This window comes from Apodemus sylvaticus, chromosome 3, assembly GCF_947179515.1.
Source record: "Apodemus sylvaticus chromosome 3, mApoSyl1.1, whole genome shotgun sequence".
NCBI classification, from domain to species: domain Eukaryota; kingdom Metazoa; phylum Chordata; class Mammalia; order Rodentia; family Muridae; genus Apodemus; species Apodemus sylvaticus.
The window spans coordinates 71,033,750-71,043,659 of NC_067474.1; the positions used below are offsets into that span (position 1 = coordinate 71,033,750).

General features: G+C 45.0%; 1 long non-coding RNA gene across 1 annotated transcript; it reads right to left on the reverse strand.

The window, feature by feature from the left end:
* Positions 1-218: 218 nt before the first annotated feature.
* Positions 219-5,724, reverse strand: LOC127679921 (uncharacterized). The gene is made up of 3 exons (XR_007976924.1): positions 5,634-5,724; positions 3,654-3,750; positions 219-1,763 (listed from the first exon to the last, which is right to left on the reverse strand). It is a non-coding gene; the product is annotated as an uncharacterized LOC127679921 (long non-coding RNA).
* Positions 5,725-9,910: the final 4,186 nt, after the last annotated feature.

The following is a 9,910-nucleotide window of genomic DNA, read 5'->3' on the forward strand; positions in this document are numbered from 1 at the left end:
GTTTTTCTTCCGCCTTTTCAGACTGTGTGTGTGTGTGTGTGTGGTGTGTGTAAGGGTGCAGAAGGAAGGACAGGCAGATGCTTTTCTCTTGGATACAGAGAAAAATTTTCTCTGCTGTGGCTTTGGGCTGACCACTGCTTGAGGTCCATGGGACAGGATAGGGAGCAGGGCGGGAGAAACCCTCACCCATGACCCAAGTACCTCATATTTTTGCAACATTCATTCATAAATATAAAATCTGTCAAATTGCTCAAGGAGAGGGCAAGTTCCCAAACCCTTCAATTTCTTGACAAAGTAGTTATCCACTACTGGAAGTGACCGTCCTTTTCTAATCTTGTCGGTAACAGGTGTGAATTGGCCTCCCAGGGTGACAGGCTTCCTTTTCTTGGCTGTCTGTGAAATTGAACACAGGTCCATTTTAGACACTTCTGCTTTCTTGCTTGTCTCCTTGTGAGCATTGCCTTTCATGCCTGTCTTTAATCCACCCATATGGACTCTCTATTAAACAAAGCAGTAGCACAATAGCTACAGATCAAGATAGAGTGAAGTTAAAGAAAAATCATATCAATTCTTTCTCACCATCTACTTTTCTTCCACATTTTTTTTTCATTCTGTCCTTTCCACAGGGCTTAGCCTGTTTTCTGTTACCAAACAGCAGGAAGGTCCTTGGTCCTCACTTTTTTGCAGATCTAAGCAGGAAAGATTGCAGCAACTTCCCAATTGATGGGAAGAACCTCCAACCCCCGGGGGTGAGGCCCTTTGAGGGGTTTACTGAAGGAAGGATGTGCCCATTAGAAACATCCTGTCTGACATGGAGGGGACAAACCTACAAAGAGGGAGGGACCTGGCTTCTCTTGTGGAGACTCTACGTAAGGAAAAGAGAAGATACTGGTTTGGACTCTCAGGTGGCTGGTATCTACAGCCTGGAACTTGGAATGCATACTCAATAGGAAGGGCTATGACCATTTAGCTCCCACATTGTCATGGGTCAGCTGTGGCAAAAGCAGCCCAGAAATGCCCAGCAAGGACCAGTCAGATCCTTGTCCTCTTTGGTTTTGAGGTCACAGAAGCAGAGGCTGAGCAGCGCCTACACACAGCCAGAAGAAAGAACAGGGTCTCTGGAAGCTGTGTGCACATGACAAATGAGTCAGTTGTTAAGTGGAGAGGCAGAGACCAAGGCAATTGGGGTACACCCCAGCCTCAGGGACGAGGACGGACAGCATAAGATTTACGAGGAAGATGGAGGCCACATTTGGACAGCCTTGTGGGGTACGGCTCTGAAGGTCAAGGTGACGCAGCCTCGGTGCCTCCATGGAAGACCAGTTAGCAGGCCACGATGGGCAGACTGCTTCAGCAGAGCATAACCAGAGCAGCGGGCTGTGTGGGAGCTCATGAGAGAACGAGGGGTCTCCTAATGTGAGCTCTGAGTGTAGAGAAGTCAGAGGAACCCAGACTTTCAGCAAAACTGGACCTTCCTTGGTCGCTGAAACTAGCTTTCTGAAGATAGAAGTTGGCCAGAACATGGTCATGGTTTGGAAGTGAGGGGCTGGGGGACACTCCGGTTCTAGTCAGCAATGTCCTGTCATTGTGGGAATCACACTGGGAGGCTTCAGCATGCAAACTCTCCTGCTGGGTCTCCAGTATATGTTTGTGAGGGGACGCAAGCCCACGCAAGCCCAATCGGCCACATTCTTAGGACTTATCTCATTCTTCACTTGAATCTCAGTGGCAAGGGTTCCAGGCGCTCTGGGGACTGGAATGAGCTGGTGGCAGAAAATGAAAGACAAGTCAGGGTCAGAATGACCTATAGGTGAGACATGGCTCCCTACCTAGGCGTCATGAATGACAATCACCACCCTCCAAGGTTCTTCTCTGGAGGAGCTGCTGCAGGTGGCATTTGAGCACAAAGTATCTGCCAGCCGCATATTAACTACCAAGTGTTTAAAGGAGGAACATACCAACTGGGAAGTAGATTTTAAATTGTAGACTTTTAAGTTATATTTTTAAAATTAAAAATGCACTTGTTTTTAGTGTGTGTGTGTGTGTTTACATGCACCACACATGTATGCAGGTGGTTTCAAAGGCCAAAAGGTGTTAAGACTCCTCAGAACTGGAGTCATAGGCAGTTCTGAGCCTGACTGTGTTCTGGGACCCAAACCCACATTCTCTGCAAGAGCAGTAAGTAAGAACACTTAACTGTTGAGCCATCTCTTTAGCCCTAAATGGTACTTAATTTTAACACATTTCAATTTCAATGCAAAGGGCTAACTTAGCGGCCAATGGCCGTCCAATAGGCAACAAGGTGCATGATCTCTGTGTGATCACGTAAGCAGCCACCCCACACTTCCAATGTAAAACCAGCTCTCAGTCTCTCCCAGAGGCTCAGCCAAGCCTGGAGACACCAAGCAAACTGTCTGCACAGTTGGGTTGTAATCCCGAGAGTCTGCAACTGTAGACCAAGTGGAGATGCTAGGAATATTCTAGGTTTCCTAGGAAGCCCGTGAAACTCAAGATGGGAGGGGCAGGGATGATGTCAGGAAAACAGGCTACTGCTGGGAATGAGCCCAGTTAAAGGGCAGGTGACTCCGATAATGGCAAGAGGCCCAGGTTCCTCTGGGCAACAACTTTGGCCTGCTCAGTTCTTGGGTGCCTCTAAGGTCAAGGTAAGAGTTCCATAAAAGACTCTGATAAATTCTAAGGTGACTCCAAGGTACAACCGGACCAGAGTTTGGGAATTTGGGAGATGCAGTGCATACCCTTGATTCTTTCTCAAGGCTAGGGCATGTTACCCAGCACAGCTGCAGGAAGCGTCTGCTGCCCAGGACAGGCACTGGGACTGTGATACCAATGCCTTGCCTAATGAGTATTCAGGCACCAGGCCCATGTCTCCACGTCTGCTAGGAATGGGATGAGCACAGAGACTCCTAAAGCTAAGGTTGAGTCCATTGTCCTGCCTCTGGCAGTGAACAGGAAGGTCTTATCTGGCCGACTTACTAAGGAAAAACTGTGAGGACAAGACTGCTCAGTTGTGTTTTCTGAAACTCTGACATTTTCTGCACAGCAGCCCATCACTTGCCTGTGTCTGCCCATGTGTTCTCCAGAACTGGCAGCTAGATGTGACCTGGGTTGGGCCTCAGGGATGTCCCAGCCTCAGCTGCTCTGTACTGTGTGTTTCCTGGGAACCTCTTCCCTGGGTACCTTGCCTGGCTGCTGCTCTTTCCCTCTTTACTTCTCTGGCCACTGTTTAACATGTGTGCCCTGTGAGGACCTGGCCTGTCTCATGAGACTTCCCTCTTTCTCCTTATAGGTTGGAAGCATTCTCTACCTTCTAAGATTTCCCCCCATATACTCTGCTGCATTGCTTAATAGACGCCATGTCTTCGTGGGTGTTTCTACCACCCTGGTCACTTCTACACTTGCAGTTTGACACTGCATGCCCTCATAAAGCCAAGAAGAGCCCATGTACCAATCCTACCATCATAAACTTGTCCCCTGCCCTCTACTGAATCCACCCTGACCCAGGGACTTTGGGGAGGCTGAGGATCCTGTCTCGGGCTGCTCTTCTCAGGCTATCAAGTCTGTCCCACATGCTCATATAAACTGCGTGGTGAGACCCCAGCATCCTATGCTACCGAGCAGGGCAATCAGAATACCTTGCAGGGATCGAAAAGTGTGTCTCTAGGGCAGCCAATCCAGGTGACGCCAGGAGGATCCAGGTCCAGATGTGGTGTCTGGAAGCTGAGCCATGTTCTGCATTAAGAGACGGAAGACAGATCTGATGACCAAAGGGATGACTCTAGTTTCCCCCGAGTGAGTCTTTCCTAGCAACCATTCCTCTTTTCCCTGGGAGTAATGCAAGCCAGGATCAGCTGTGTCTTCAGACTAGTCCTGGAACAGAAGGTTTAGCAGGAGTTGGACTTAGGCGGATCCTGGTAAATTCCAGTTCTCTTGTGACTTTAGTGCTGGAGCTGGCTAGGGACACTAAAATCTAAAGGCGTTTGGGAAGATGGGTGGCTCCAGGCTCCCTCTGGCCACCTAAGTCTTGAGTTGCCTTTTACAGTTATTTTTCTTCTTATTTTCTTCTATTAACTTCTATGAGTGTTTTGCCCACATCTGTGCTCCTTAGGCAGCACATCTGTACAGTGCCTGAGGAGCCCAGAAGAGAGTACTGGAATTCAGAGGTTTGTACTCCATCAGATGGGTTCTAAGAGATGAACTTCTGCAAGAGTAGCCAGTGCTCAACCAAAGAGTCACCTCCCCAGCTCCCTTGAGCTGCTTTGTGGTACAAAGCCAGACGTTGAGGAGGTAGACAGCAGCCAGAGACAAAGCTCCGTCTGGCTTACAAACACCACCCTGGGTGGAGTGGCATTGGAATGGGAGTGGCAAGGTCACCTGGGAAGAATAAACATCTATGATTGAGACTCAAGCCCAGCACACATACTCCGTGTGACCCTGCCCCGCCTATACTCTGCCCTCTAGGTCTGGCCAGGACCTTGGGAACACTCCATCTTTATCTTTCTTGCTCCCCATGCTTCCCACACAGTGAGAAGGTTCTGGGAAGGAAGTGGTGGCGGTCTCTGCTCTAGTGTCCTCTAGTGGGTGTTGGTTGTGGGGAGAGTTTCTGTCTGTTGCCTTGTGTTCCTGCTATTTGCTGCTTCTGAAGAGAGTGGTGCAGAGGCTGGGGTGAAGTGTTTGCCATGTAAACACAAGGACCAGAGTTCAATATCCAGAACCCATGTTAAAAACCCAACCCAAACAAGCCAACCAAACAAGAAACCAAAACCTAAAAGCCAGGTACAGTGGTACAAGTTTGTAATCCTAGTACCAGGGAGGCAGAGGCAGGCAGGTCCCATGCTTACTTGGTGAGGTCCAGACTGGAGAAAGACCCTGTCTCGAACAAATAAAGCAAGGTATACAAGAGTTCTGAGGAACAACACCTAAGGTTAGCCTCTGGTACACACAGACCTACACACACACATGGACTTGAACACACATGTATAAATGTGTACAAATGTATAGGCAAATCCACACAAAGGTAGGTTAGAAAGTCACCAGCAGGCTGCCCCACTCCTACCCACAGCTGCCTTAAGTTAGATCACAGAAAAGGCGGTAGTAAGAGACCAGAATGCACATTGCGATGCACTCTCTCAAAAGCAAAGGCCAGAGTGAGGCCTGACAGGGTACAGTGTTTGCTCCCTCTGAGAACATCCGTCAGATGGTAGAATTGTCTTACATAACTCTCCATCCAGCCCTGTAACCCAGGGGCCATGGTACCCATTTAACAGACAAAGAAATGGAGGCCCAATAAACTGTAAGCCCTCCTTGACACTGATCTGGCTAATAAATAGGAGAGAAAAAAAATTAATTCAGGTTTTATTTGAAATTCTTCATCATCAATTCTCAGGACTCCCTTTTAGTAAAGGGAGATTTTGAGGGGAGGGGAAACTGATTCTGAGGCTATTTCTCCAATCTCCCACAGTCACAGGTGTTGGAAGATGGCCAGGAAGGACACTAAACCCACAAACCTTTCCTGTGCCCTAGGCCTTTTATTACCCATCAGGCCTGAGTTCTCACTGCTAGCTGGCTTTAGCCACTAGAACAGATCCTCTGCCCCGAAGAAGCTCTATTCTTACCAAAGGCCCATCCTTTCTTCTCTGTCACCACTGGTCCTGTACAAGGCAGTTTCTAGAAGAGTGACTTCATCTTCGTCTTCTTTGCAGTCAGGCACATCTCGGTCTTCTAAGGGTCAGGAAAAACCCCAAGCCGAAACAGCTGACCACACCCTCTCCTCTCCTCAAATGCTCAGGGACATGTCTCCTGAACCAGCAACCCAGAGGCACTGCTCTGTGCCCCTGCTACCAGTATGACTGTTGAGGATTCAAACTGTCACCAGAGCCCAACCAAAAGGCTTCTCTGACATCACCAGTGATACCAGAACATTCTATGGTCCAGCGCCAACGGACAGCAACTGTGTATGAACCCTCCAAGGGAATTTTTTCACTACAAATCCCTATGGGCATGCATTTGTGATAAATATTTGAAGTATAACATATATGAAAGCACACCCATTTACACATGCATTTGGTGGGTTTTGATATACTTATGTATCTTCTATCTTTATGTAGTCTATATGGTCAATAATTCAAGGACTGTTTTCAGCCTTAAAAGAGTCTTTGTGTTCTTAATTACTTTTCTACCCACCCTCAGTTTTAGAAATTTACCCATGTGCTTTCCGATACACATGTGTGCACAGGCATGCATTCGAGAGTGCACACACACACACACACACACACACACACACACACACACACACACCATGCTTTTAAACGGAGAACATACTTAGCAACAAATAATCTTACTGTTCCTTCTAGCTAGTCTCCTGAAACATAAAGTCTGGCTGGTCTCTGGTCTGGTTTCATGTGCCTTTTCAGGGAAGTAACCAAAAGCATTGTGATCTGTTTCAGGACTCACTGGGTGATCCTTGAACATCTGGGGCACAGACTCCCAGATGTTCCTCTCCACTTGCTTCTCAGGGTTGCTGGACTCCTTCTGAGAAATCCTATTCTGGGGAGCTCTCTGAGAAGACCTTGACATTTCCTGCTAGTCCAGGGGGGCATGCCAATTTTAATAAAGGCCTCTGTCTATCCCTGGAGAAATGAGGACAGCTGTGACACAACTGAATTTCCTCTAAACATTGCAACCAGTCACAGCCTGTCAGAGAAGAAAGTCACTGTGGGCTCTGTCCTGGGCCATAGCAGCTGTGTGGAATCAGCTGGGTATTCGTAGTAGACATCAGGTTTATTTCTGTACATTTGGGATGTTGTAGGGGTTGAACTCTTCTTCTTATACTTTCATACAAATGTTTCTTTTTTCTCAGAAGATCTTAATTTTTTTTATTACATCAATTGATTGTGTGTAGTGCGTAGTGCATTGTGCGTTGTGTGTGTGTGTCTGAGTATAGGTCAGAGGACAATTTGCAGGAATCAGTTCTTTCCTTCCACAATGTGGCCCTGGGGATCAAGTTTGGATCATCATACTTAGAGCAACAAGGAGCTTCTTCCGGCTGAGCCATCTCACCAGCCTCTGTCTCTCCTCTCTTCCTGGGTGTGGTGTGGCAACTAGGCCTCCCCTGCTACACCTCCCATCATGATGTATTGTGGTGCCACAGGACTGGAACCCACGGACTGAACTTTGAAGCTTCCAGCCTTTCCTCCTGCTAAGTTGTTTGCTGGAAGGATTTTGTGCCAGCAATGGAAAGCTGACTCAAGATGAGCCGATCTCAGATGTCAAAAGATTTAATCAGAATATTTAAGTGCTGCAGAGCATCATGTCTGACAGTGATGGAGGTAAGTTAGAATCAATAATAATAATAGACAAAAAATTTGAGAACTCTCTAAATACCTGGAAATGAAGCAACATATTTTTTAACCCAATCACCAGTCAAAGGAGAACAAGGAAAATGAGAAAATATTTTTTAACTGAATGAAAATCAAAGTAAGACATATTGAGATTTGAAGAGGAACAAGGGGTTGGGACCTCAGTACCTCCCAGTGGCCTAATATTCTTCTGTCAGGGCCCTGTCTCTCTTTTTTTTTTTTTAAGTGAAAATATTTTATTTTGGAAAGTTTTGAAGACAGAGGTTTTTTTATGTCTAAGTTAATAGTTATACCCAAACATATTTTATTAACACGAGAAATCTAGAAGTGAGAGAATAGAAATTGACATACTTGTAAGACAATATGTTAAATTAGCTAGCCCTTTGAAAATCCACTAAGTATAATAGAGTATCATCTTTGTAACACAGCATCAATATTATACATAGCAAGACCTGACATTTATTTATTTTTTTCTTAAGTTTTTTTTTAATTTTTTTATTCGATATAATTTATTTACATTTCAAATGATTTCCCCTTTTCTAGCCCCCCCTCCCCGAAAGTCCTGTAAGCCCCCTTCTCTTCCCCTGTCCTCCCACCCACCCCTTCCCACTTCCCTGTTCTGGTTTTGCCGAATACTGCGTCACTGAGTCTTTCCAGAACAAGGGGCCACTCCTCCTTTCTTCTTGTACCTCATTTGATGTGTGGATTATGTTTTGGGTATTCCAGTTTTCTAGGTTAATATCCACTTATTAGTGAGTGCATACCATGATTCACCTTTTGAGTCTGGGTTACCTCACTTAGTATGATGTTCTCTAGCTCCAGGGCCCTGTCTCTTAAAGGTTCCAAAACTGTTTGATAGCAAAATGATCTGAGGACCAGGTCTTTGGAGCACAAGCATTTGGGGACCTTCAGTATGTTGTATGCTGTTGAACACACCATGTGAACTTGAGAAAAATGGACATTTGCTGTTTTTGTATTAAGTGTTTTAGAAATACATAGTCAAATTGGTTGACTTTTAATTTTATACTATATCTGTATACATATATACATATATTATACATATACATACATATATAGTGTGTATGCATGTGTGCATGCTTGTGTGTGTGTTCTCCCTTGACTCAAGTCCTTGCCACTCCCCTCCCCCATCCATCCTACTGTCTGTCTTTAGGCAGCAGCTCACTCTGTGGCACAGGTTGGTTTTGAGCTTGAGACTTTTCCTTCAGCTTCCTGAGTGCTGACATTCCAGTCATTCTTGGACTTTTTCTGTTGGATTTAGAGAAGTGGCCTATGAGTCTCAACTTGTTATACCCCCTCTTTGTTTTTATTTTTTTATTTTATTGTTAAAATTAGGATATAATATTCACTTATCCTGAAATCAATCTTTTACTTATTTTTTTAAGTCAGTACAAAAAGAAATATTTTTGTTAAAAATATTAGAGGCCAACATTTAAAGCAGAGTTTGTACATGTCTTTGGAAGGACATAGAAAATGAATACAATGAGGAGACACGTGGAAACAGCTTCAGTTACCAGCACTGAAAAAAAATTAGTACAAAAGAATATAAATAGGAGTGTGCAGGCAGTAGTCCTGGGATCTTGAAGGTGAGCTAGATTCCTGATCTCTGTCATTACCAGTGAAAAATGAGCCCAAGGTCTCGTGGTTACTATGACACCTTTCCATCCATCAAAGAGCAAACACCTGCCAAGATCATAGCAGAAACACCCATTTTAGCACAGCTGATAGTCACATTGCAAGGGGCATAAGACAGCCTAAAGGTGTGGGATCCATTGTCGTTATTATAAAGTTTTAAGTAAACAACTCTTTATTGAAAAGATATGTATAGCAGTGTTTTCAGTTCCTAGGACAGACACTCAGGAAATGGTTTCGCATTGACGACGATGTGTTTCCCATGTACTCTAAGCCAGCATTATCAAACTCAGCACACATACAAGTCTCCTGGGAGTAGAGAAGATACAGATTTTAATTACGGGGTGGAACTCGCTAAGTCTCGCCTTAAACTGTTAATGTCTGGTACTGGCAGAGCAGAAGCAGTTACTCCAAGTTACCACAAGAGGGTACCCTGAGCAAACAGAACAGTTCTGCAGCGACTTAGCCTAGCACAGCTCCCTGCCCTCTTCCCCCTCCCGAAGTTACTGTACCACTTAAGTGGAGGAGACAGAGTAGACATCCTAGTATTCTAAAGGCAGGGTTTCCTTCAAGCCATATCTCTAGAGACTTCTCTAAGATTATCCTCACCAAACAAGAGACATTCACTATCTCTGAACTATAAATGTCAAATAAGAAAACTATTAAAAGGAATAGATAGAAAAGTAATATCGATGATAATGATGATAATGATAATACTAATAAAGAATGGTAATATCAGTTAGATAATGGGGCATATTAAAAGGGCACACTAGTTTGTTCTTTCATTTAATTCTCAAACCACCCCACAGTGTTGACAATGCTCTCATGTTAAGGGAAAGCCAATTTTTAGACACATTAATTAATAAGTTGTTCACATTCTGGAA